This window comes from Asparagus officinalis, chromosome 9 (assembly GCF_001876935.1).
Source record: "Asparagus officinalis chromosome 9, Aspof.V1, whole genome shotgun sequence".
NCBI classification, from domain to species: domain Eukaryota; kingdom Viridiplantae; phylum Streptophyta; class Magnoliopsida; order Asparagales; family Asparagaceae; genus Asparagus; species Asparagus officinalis.
This window is the reverse complement of record NC_033802.1, coordinates 64,517,686-64,528,183: the sequence shown is the minus strand read 5'-3', so window position 1 is coordinate 64,528,183 and position 10,498 is coordinate 64,517,686. Positions and strand designations below refer to the sequence as shown.

Genomic DNA, 10,498 nt, shown 5'->3' with positions numbered 1-10,498 from the left:
ATAACTCTCACACTTATTCTTTAATCCTATTTTGTCATGCACAAAACATAAGAACCAATTCTAATAATCTCTTAAAATCACCTTCCTCGTGGGATCGATAACTTTTTATACTATAACTTGATCAGCACTTGCAATTTTGGTACATAATTATGCCACATCAGTATAGCATTTCTTGTAATGAATCTCCTCAATAGAAACTGTTATTGGGATTGTTTGGCTATAATAAATAGAAGTTGCTTAAAATTGAGCTTTCCCAAAATTTTCCAATGGAAATAAATAAGAGAAAATCATACTCCCTTTAAAAGTACGAGTTCAGAAAAATCTTTACATGGTCAATATTATCCTTGACTATTTTTAATCTTTCATTTAAATTTTAATCTGTTATAATCATATTATATTATATGGTCAATATTACCCTTGACTATTTTTAATATTTTATTTAGATTTTAATTTGTTATAATCATAATTATATCTTATCCTAATCTCATGTGAACAACTTGGAGGTTAATAATTTAAATATTAATATGCTATAATATATAAAGTATTAAAAAAAAACCCAAAAAGTTTTAAAAATTGCACAAAACTATCCTTAAAAATTTAAAATTACATAAAACGTCTAAACATTTCAAAACTTAAAATAACAAACATGAAACCCTCAATATTTTAAAAACTATAAAAACACGCTTAAAAGTTCAAATAATAAAAAAGCACTCTGAAATTCTAAAAAATTCAAAACTTGTGAACAACAAAGATGAATTCAAGGAATTACCATCGTACATTAAAAAATTAAAATTTGTAAAAAAAATAAACTTAAAGTTATAAAAATTATAAAAAAACTCTTTCAAAAATTAAAAAAGATAGAAAATCCTAAAATTTAAAAACTTATAACCAATACATATCAAATCTCAAAATTATCAGCAGACCGCTAAAAATTTAAATTTTGCAACAAACAATTTAAAATTTTAATAATTATAAAAATACCCTCAAAATTCAGAGTTGCTAGAAATATTCAGATATTCAAAAACTTACTACCACCACATGAAACATGAAAATTACAAGCACCTAACTTAAAATTTAATTTTTAAAAAACACTCAAAGTTTTAAAGTTTGCAAAACACACCCTTAAAAATTCAAAATCACGAAAAAACGACTAAATTTTCAAAACTTAGAAAAAAGTAGTCGTTTGATATTCTGTCATTAAGATATGTAAATTTAACTTTTAATTTAAGGTTTTACTATCCTTTTCCGGCATCTAAAAGTAGTCTGATTTTATCGAAAAAGATAAAGATGAAAAAAGATTGATAACGTCTCAATAAAAAAATAAAACAGAGAAATGCACTATTTTCTGAATAATTTATAGAATAGTTATTTTTAAGTAAATTAGGAATCTTTAGAATAGATTTTCATTAACTTTTTAGTACTTTTATATGCTTATGTGGATGCTTTCATTATATAAAAGTATACTAAATTTAGTATTAATCTTTAGTATATAATTTTTTTAAAGTCTATTAAGGATTAGGAACAAACTATAAATTAACATTTGTGTCATTTTAGCCCACTTGTAACCAATCATCTTGTCTTATAAGCTTTAATTAATTATTTTTCTTTTAGAACGCTATTTTTTGAAGTGTTTTTTACTTTTGCAATGCTATACTTTCTCAGGTCAAGCTTGGTTTTATGTCGGTGCCAGTGACATGATAATTCAAATTGATTTCGGAGTACATTTATTTCTTGTTAATTCAATTATCAATATGAAAATTAAAATTGAATGTAGTTTATTTAAACAAACATTAAAAAAATAAATTACAATGTTAAAGTTTAGAGATATAAGTAAGCAAAAACTATCAAGTAGAACCGAGTAACAAGTTTTAGTAAAGAAATAAACCAAATATATTTAGTCAGTATATTTAATCACGTGCATTGTACGTACATAAAACCTAGTCTATATATATATACCCTTTAAAAGAGCCAGTTCCTAAAAAACTTTCCCCTTCCCAAATTAACCTTCAACTATTTTAAATATACCCTCAGCCTTATTCTCCACTTCCGTAACGTCTTCCTCTCCACCGAAGCCGAAGAGTTCATCGGTTACCTAAGCGTCTTACTCTCCGCTGAAGCCGAAGATTTCATCTGTTTCTCTTTTCGCCGTCCCACGAACTTCCACTCACTCAACACCCATGGCTGCATTATCTCCTCCTCAAATCTCCTTCCTTCTCTCCTCATTTCCTAACCCTAATAATTCTATCTGTACTCACAAAATACCACATTCCTCCCCAAAATCAAAGAAAGGCACCGCCTTTTCTTCTCGAACTGTTCAATGCTCGGCGGCGAACAGGCCCTCGCCGTCCGCTGAGGTCAGGCAAGTTCTTATTTCTCAACCTTTGATCAATCTTTGAATTGAATTTATAGGGTTTTTTTTTGTTCGATTTGGGAAATTAACTACTTTAATTTGGGATTCGGGAGAGCAATAAACTAGCTTGATTGAGAACTTGGGTAGCTGTAATTTTGAAAGATGTTATTTGTGGTTAGATAAATTAGGAAGATGCTTTTACTAGAATTAAATAATTGGTATATCTGATCCCAAGTTTTTATGATTCAGGTTGTTATTTCGCTTGTGATTTTTTTTATTTTTTTAATATGATTCTGATTTGGTTCAGAAGAAGCGTTCGTCTTCTTTCCCCACGCAAAAACACGCGATTTGTTGATTGAATCCGGTTAAGGTCACCACTAATCTCACCAGAGGCCAGGTATACCTTTCCTCAATTTTACCTTTTTTTTACTTTTTTTCCTCCGATGAAATTGTTGATAGCACCCTAAAAATGGAAGCTATTTTGTCTGTATATTGGAACTTAGCTGTAGGATAAATTAGGTCTGCTATGGCTGTGATTGAATGCATGTTTGTAAGCTAGGTCATTGAGCGCAGGGAAAACTCTAGGGTCCATAGATTTTATTTATTTAGTTGATACGTGCAAAGGAGTTCCCTTACTGGAAATTATGAATTAATTGCTAAATCAATTATGTTTTGATCAATCTAATATCAATTGTGTAACCAATAGATTGAAGATATGAATATGTTCTGTAACCAATACTTGAGAAAACATGTTCCTTGAGTAATTATGTATGTTGTGAAAACCTGTTTTGCAATTCGCAATTAAGTTTACATGTGCAATTCTGTATGTTGTTAAAACATGTTCCTTGAGTGTCGCACTGGTAGTGTCATTGTTGCCGTCTCCACCTTTGGCGCCTTCTCACCTTTAGTTCCTTTTGATGCTCCTTCATCTTTTATTCCTCCTACGACCATCCCGAGCAGCAACCGATTCCTTTGCTATATTAAAATTAAAATTGTGATGTTATGCGACGTATATTACGATGTTTTGCTCTTATTTGATCATGCATCTTACTGTTATTTATAAGAATAATAACTAGAAAGTTACATAGTGTATAAACACAGAGCATACACCTATGCACACAGTAAGATGCAGAGCAAAGAAAACCCAGCATATGAAAAATAGGGACATATCCTTAGATCACCATTTCACAACAAAATCACCTTCACACTGGATCTGACCATCACTTTCGAAACTGAGAACTGGCTATATGTTTAGTTATCACAAGCAAAAAAACATCATATGCTATTTTTAAGTTGAAATCACACCACAACTTGTTTGCATGTTCGTCATCACAACATCATCTATTATAGATGTATCCAACATATTGGAACCATACTAATAGCTGATATAAAATTACTTAAGAATTGTCATCAGATGCAGTTTACAGTTATTTAAGCTGCTTAGCAATCCATCAAACAATACTTATAGCAAGAATTGTCATCAGATGCAGTTTACAGTTATTTAAGCTGCTTAGCAATCCATCAAACAATACTTATAGCACAAAGAAGTACCAAGTTCGCTTAGCAATCCATCAAACAATACTTATAGCACAAAGAAGTACCAAGTTCAATAAAGTGAGGAGAAAAAGGTGCATGTTTAGGCATTACAAATGACAAAAGCAAAACCAGAACAAAAGGTTATAGCCAAAGAGACCAGACAAGACAAGAAAGCAAGTTATTGGTAAAACAGTCATTAAGAAGTTCAATAGGAATTGCTTCCTTCATAACATCTTCTAGGGGAAACTCACAAGTATTAACTGCCCTTACTATAGTGACTTACCATGATAATTTGCATTAATCGACGGAAAGTAGTTTAATGATCTTCTTGATGTGTACAAGAAGACATTAAAGTCTGATGGAATTACTAGGCTCTACCGCGGATTTAACATTTAATGCGTTGGAAGTATTGTCTACCGTAGGCTTTATTTTGGATTGTACGATTCCTTGAATAATTTTTTTCTAACTGGAAAGTTGCAGGTATGTGTTTCATTTTCAAATAATGTGTCTTTAATGTAGTATCTATTTATATTTTTTAAGTTACTTACTTTTAGTAAATGCATTTGTGAATTGTAAATGCAATTCAAAATTGTCAAAAATTCTTAGTTTTTTTAATAAAAATAGCTGCATAATTTCATATTGCTGAAGCTGACATCTTAATTCTCATATGAAAACAATTATGTTATATAATTGTAAGAGAACAATTTCTATCAAAAGAATTCTTATCGAATGATGTTTTTCTTGGGCTACACTGATACTCATAATCAAACCTTTATTTTTATGTATGACAAGTCTGCATAGTTTCATAAGGTTGGCTACACTGATACTCATAATCAAACCTTTATTTTTATGTATGACAAGTCTGCATAGTTTCATAAGGTTTTTGTTTTTTAACATTCTCTGAGCATACTAATGATGTCAATGCAGTCCACTTCATGGCTAATAACCATTGTCTTCTAAGTGCATCACTGGATGGAACCGTTTGAGCGTGGGATTTTTTTCGTTACCGGAAATTTAGAACATTTAATACTCCCTACACCCAGGCATTTTTTTGCATTGGCTTCAGAAAAAAGTGGTGAAATAATTTGTGGTAGGTCACTGGATTCTTTTGAGGTATTTGATATATTAATCTGTGTGTTTTAGTTATGCTCATAAGTTTTTCTTTTGTTTTGTCTTGACAATTTCATGTCATTTTGGGTTTCAAATTTTTTTATGTCAATGGAGACTGGCCGTCTATTAGATATTCTTAGTGATCATGGAGGACCAGTTCATGATTTGATGTTTTCGCCTACAAATGTAAGTAAACTCCCTTTCTTTCTTTTTGTTTTTTAAAAAGATAAAATTGCATGTTAAATATCATTTCAGAATTTACTAATCTTATTTAGCTAATTTTATTTATCTTTTGCTTAGATATATAATTCATGCTTTGTTATTTTTTATGCATATTATACAAACCAACTGTTTCCTTATGTCACATTTGTATATATGTATGTGTGTTGTTCATGTATGTATGTTTGTACATTTCCTCTTTTAGCAAAAGACTGAAGTGGTGCAATAAACCTACTCCGCTTAAATAAATTTAATGTTTTCATAGTAGGTTTTCAAAAGGAAAGATGATCGTTTTTGTTTGTAGTTTTTAATTGTTGGATGCTTTAATTCTTTGTCATTTCTATTTTGCTAAAATGGGTTCTGGAGGTTTTATTGAATTTGTGTTTGTATTTTGAAGGGCTGGAGTATGAGTGGAAAGATGTGAACCTTTTTAAGGGAGAGCAGATCAATCCAGGTGAGAAACATTTGAGATTTATTATGAAAGATGATCGTTAAAATTGCAATTCTTTGTATTTTTATAGAACATACTTCATGTCATTTTGGGTTTCAAATTTTTTTATGTCAATGAAGACTGGCCGTCTATTAGATATTCTTAGCGATCATGGAGGACCAGTTCATGATTTGATGTTTTCGCCTACAAATGTAAGTAAACTCCCTTTCTTTCTTTTTGTTTTTTAAAAAGATAAAATTGCATGTTAAATATCATTTCAGAATTTACTAATCTTATTTAGCTAATTTTATTTATCTTTTGCTTAGATATATAATTCATGCTTTGTTATTTTTTATGCATATTATACAAACCAAACTGTTTCCTTATGTCACATTTGTATATATGTATGTGTGTTGTTCATGTATGTATGTTTGTACATTTCCTCTTTTAGCAAAAGACTAAAGTGGTGCAATAAACCTACTCCGCTTAAATAAATTTAATGTTTTCATAGTAGGTTTTATCTCTATTGAATAAAGTTAATGTTTTATAAAAGTTTATTTTTCTTTACTGAATGCTTATTTTTTAATTACTTTAGGAACAAGTCACCATGATAAATTTAATAAATATGCAGGTTTCAAAAGGAAAGATGATCGTTTTTGTTTGTAGTTTTTAATTATTGGATGCTTTAATTCTTTGTAATTTCTATTTTGCTAAAATGGGTCCTGGAGGTTTTATTGAATTTGTGTTTGTATTTTGAAGGGCTGGAGTATGAGTAGAAAGATGTGAACCTTTTTAAGGGAGAGCAGATCAATCCAGGTGAGAAACATTTGAGATTTATTATGAAAGATGATCGTTAAAATTGCAATTCTTTGTATTTTTATAGAACATACTTCATGTCATTTTGGGTTTCAAATTTTTTTATGTCAATGAAGACTGGCCGTCTATTAGATATTCTTAGCGATCATGGAGGACCAGTTCATGATTTGATGTTTTCGCCTACAAATGTAAGTAAACTCCCTTTCTTTCTTTTTGTTTTTTAAAAAGATAAAATTGCATGTTAAATATCATTTCAGAATTTACTAATCTTATTTAGCTAATTTTATTTATCTTTTGCTTAGATATATAATTCATGCTTTGTTATTTTTTATGCATATTATACAAACCAAACTGTTTCCTTATGTCACATTTGTATATATGTATGTGTGTTGTTCATGTATGTATGTCCTTAGAACAGTTGGCTTATTTGGAGTGTTTGATGGTAAGAAATTTTGTCCTCAGAAAAATGTTGGTATATGTTTTTGTTTTCTTATTGCAGAACTTTTAAACCTTTAGATTTTGCATTACAATTTGTGTAAAATTTGTACAAATGTTCAAATAAAACAAGTTTTGCATCTGAGACAACTCATAACTAAGATGCTGGGTCAACATCCTCAAATGCAATCCTTTTTTGTGATAAATTGTTAGTAGCAAATATTGGGGACTCGAGAGTCATTATGTGTAAGGGAGGAAAGGGTAAGTCCTCCTATATTTGATCATTTTGGGTATTGGTATCTATTTATCTTTCAAGTGTTCAAATGATTTAAGGATTCATATATGCTTTAAATGATTGAGAAGTGTACATTTCCTCTAGAACTCAGACTCTTACTCGATCGATTGAGAAAAAATACAGCTGCAGCTCTTTCACGAGACCATAATCCTGGCCAAACTTATGAGCGTCAAAGGACTAAGGATGCAGGAGGTTTGATACTCTGGGCAGGTAAGTTATAATACATTCTGTTTGCATTTATACAATGTATTAAGGTTATATGATCCCTTGTTCACTAAGAGTTGGGTGTGAAACTAACTTTCAACGTGTTGTCTTACTGGTTTGTATACACTTTAGTAAATGACAAGCGTTGAATTTCATCTGCAGAGCTTCCGTATAATTTCTGCCACCAAAATGAATTTCATTTCTGAACGCAAATTCTGAACTTTATCTTCCTAAACATAGGTTTTCAACATACCAACTTCAATCTGTATCATGTGATATCTAATCTGCTATCACCAGCATTGTTTCTTGTCAGTTGGCCCCTCATATTAATTATATGCTCAGTTTATTGAAGTCATAGCTGCATTATTTCACTATTCTCAAAAATATACTGAGGCTAGCATGATGTTTTTGGCTATTCTCATGATTACTGTACATATTTGGTATGAAAAGTTTTTCTGAGGATGTATAGTCGCACTTTCAGATATTTTCTAGGATCCATAACCTTCACATTCAGATATATTTTAGGTATCCAACCTGAAAAACCTGCTACGATCCATTTGGTTATCAAGCCCCACTTGGATTCCTATATACAAGTGATGGCCAGCTGACTGATTTTTGCTTACTTTCCATAGTACATTATTTCTAAATAAAAACTATGAGGAGAAACTTAAAGGAACTATCTTCAAAAGTGTCTATGCAATATATTTCAATCATTTGATCTTTTGTCCTTTTTGATGCAGGAGTTATCAAAATTAGTTGCTAAATTGGCTGAGGAAGGAAAGGTGTTATTTTAATCTTTTAGGGGATATTTTTTCTGTTTATGAGTTAATTTTTATTATTCTTTGTTTTAATCGCTCCTAACATCATATGTTAAGATAATTTATGTGTAATGTAGTATGTTCAGATGCTTTTTTAGTTCTCTGTCAAGTTCATTTCTCCTCCATGTATACCACACATGTGCATAAATGAGAATCTCACATGACTCACATAATTTACGAGATTAGAAATCTACTGCATACCACATTATATGTAGGAAGTTGAGTAGCTTCATCATATGTTATGTCCCTCTGTAAAAATGTATTCATCAGTATTCATTTGTGATTTCAAGGTGATTGATATATGAAGAAGGTAAGTTTTATCATGCCCCAAGCTGTGCATATACGAAATACACTGCTTCTGTGTGAGATGTTTAAATCTCCTTGCTGTAAGCAACTTGTTTATGACCATGTAGGAAAATGAAAAATAACAAATATTAGTTTCTGTGTGATCAATAAGACAATAACTTGCTTGATGAAAAACACAAGAATATTCCCTCTAACAAGCAAAAATTTTTTCATTTTGGGAACTTCTTACTCTGTTTGTAAAAGTTTCTATGATGTAAACCAATGAGCTTTCAAAAAAACAATAAGAAAAGATAAACAAATGTAGCTCCTATAAGTTCACACGGTTTAAAGTTATAGAATTCAGTTAAATAGAAATATCATTATTAATAGTTGTGATAAGTATTCACTGTCTGAAATTGTTTTCTTATAGTCAAGTTGATTTGCTGTTCACAAGAAAAAATTTATTAGGATATAAGTGGCTATCCTACAACACTATCGTGTATCCACAATTAACCCTTGTGTTTATTCTTTTAGTTCTATGAAGACAAATCTTTTCAGTGCAATATTATCGAATATCTATAATGATATACACAAGTAAAAATTTCATCATCTATTATGTCAAAAATCACTAATGTTGCAAAAGTAACCCCACTGTTTTGGTGCTTGGGTACAGAAAAGAAGTCTATAATTTGTTCCCACACACCGATATTTGTTCCCAAGATTGATTTCTGGAGTTTTTCTTTGATTTGTGGATGAACCTGCCTTTGCCCGTGAGCTGATAAATGTGATATTTGTTCAGGTATGCTCTCGTTGGAATTTTATTATGTATTATTATGTAAATCAGCGTTTATTAGATGAATTAGCCAGTAGAAATCAATTGAAATGCTGGGTATCTTTTGAAAATAGATATTGTAGAGCGATCCTGTAGGGGATCTGTTTCATAAAACTAGCCTATGTGAAGTTAGCAAAGAGACATATGAAGAGAGTTGCAACTGAACTCCAAGTGATGGGGGCATCAAACAAGGACTCGGCTCTAGGGTATATGCTGCTTCAAGGAGTGAGATTTGCTTTCAGAATTCATCGGGTTAGATACCAACTCGGCTAAAAAAAATTCTCGATTATTCATGTTGTTTCTTCATAAAACATCTTCTGTAATGCAGTTTGCTGGAGGATTTGATTCCGAGACAATGCATGCATTTGGGGAGCTAAGGAACCTTGCCCATGTCAAAAATAAGTTGTAATTAAGAGGGGTAATTAAATAGCTGAAGTTGCTTACCTTCTCATTAAGCAACCTATAAACTCTGTGCATCTTTTGTTTTATTTTGGCGCTTGACTTTGTTGGATGGAGTTCCAGATGAACGGTTGTGTTTTTGTATAGTTTGTAGCAAAAATGCTGTAACTCAAAAGAAGAGGAGGGGGAGATTAAAAAATTGACTAGGCCTTGGAGGTTCATTGATCTTTATATTTTTGTACATTTACAATATCAATTTGAAACTGCAATTAGACCCAACTTATAAGATGCTTTTGAAAATGTTTTGCTTCAATTAACGCTTACATCAAACTATGATGCACGCATTGATGTGTTGGGGCATCAAATGTAGATTTTCAACTTTTTAAATATTCATTCAACTACAAATGTCCAAATTATGAATGGTTATCACCAATTTCTAATATCTACACTCTTAAATATTCATTCAACTACAAATGTCCAAATTATGAATGGTTATCACCAATTTCTAATATCTACACTCAAAAAAAAATCTATACTTTTCATAAGCTGAAATTCGAAGATGTGGAACCTATAAAATCTATACTTTTTTCCCCTATTTTTGGCCTTGCTAGAAACGTTCAATACAATCCATAGATAAGTTCCAATTTAGTTCATACATAGTAATTTCAAATATGAGATTGACATTCTATTGCAATAGGAAGAAGGAAGTCTATTCTGCAATTACCTTTGCAAGATATTATCAAATGATATATTAATGCAAACTTACAAT

General features: G+C 30.8%; 1 long non-coding RNA gene across 3 annotated transcripts; it reads left to right on the top strand.

Moving 5' to 3' along the window:
• On the top strand, positions 2,024-10,008 carry LOC109824671. 3 transcript variants are annotated; one of them, XR_002242729.1, is made up of 12 exons: positions 2,024-2,354; positions 2,658-2,747; positions 4,814-4,976; positions 5,111-5,182; positions 5,613-5,669; positions 5,786-5,857; positions 6,405-6,461; positions 7,315-7,401; positions 8,136-8,177; positions 9,172-9,297; positions 9,405-9,582; positions 9,659-10,008. It is a non-coding gene; the product is annotated as an uncharacterized LOC109824671 (long non-coding RNA). The 3 variants fall into 3 exon arrangements; XR_002242728.1 differs by lacking the exons at positions 2,024-2,354; positions 2,658-2,747 and adding an exon at positions 3,964-4,696 and having other exon boundaries at positions 4,766-4,976; XR_002242727.1 differs by lacking the exons at positions 2,024-2,354; positions 2,658-2,747 and adding an exon at positions 3,966-4,366.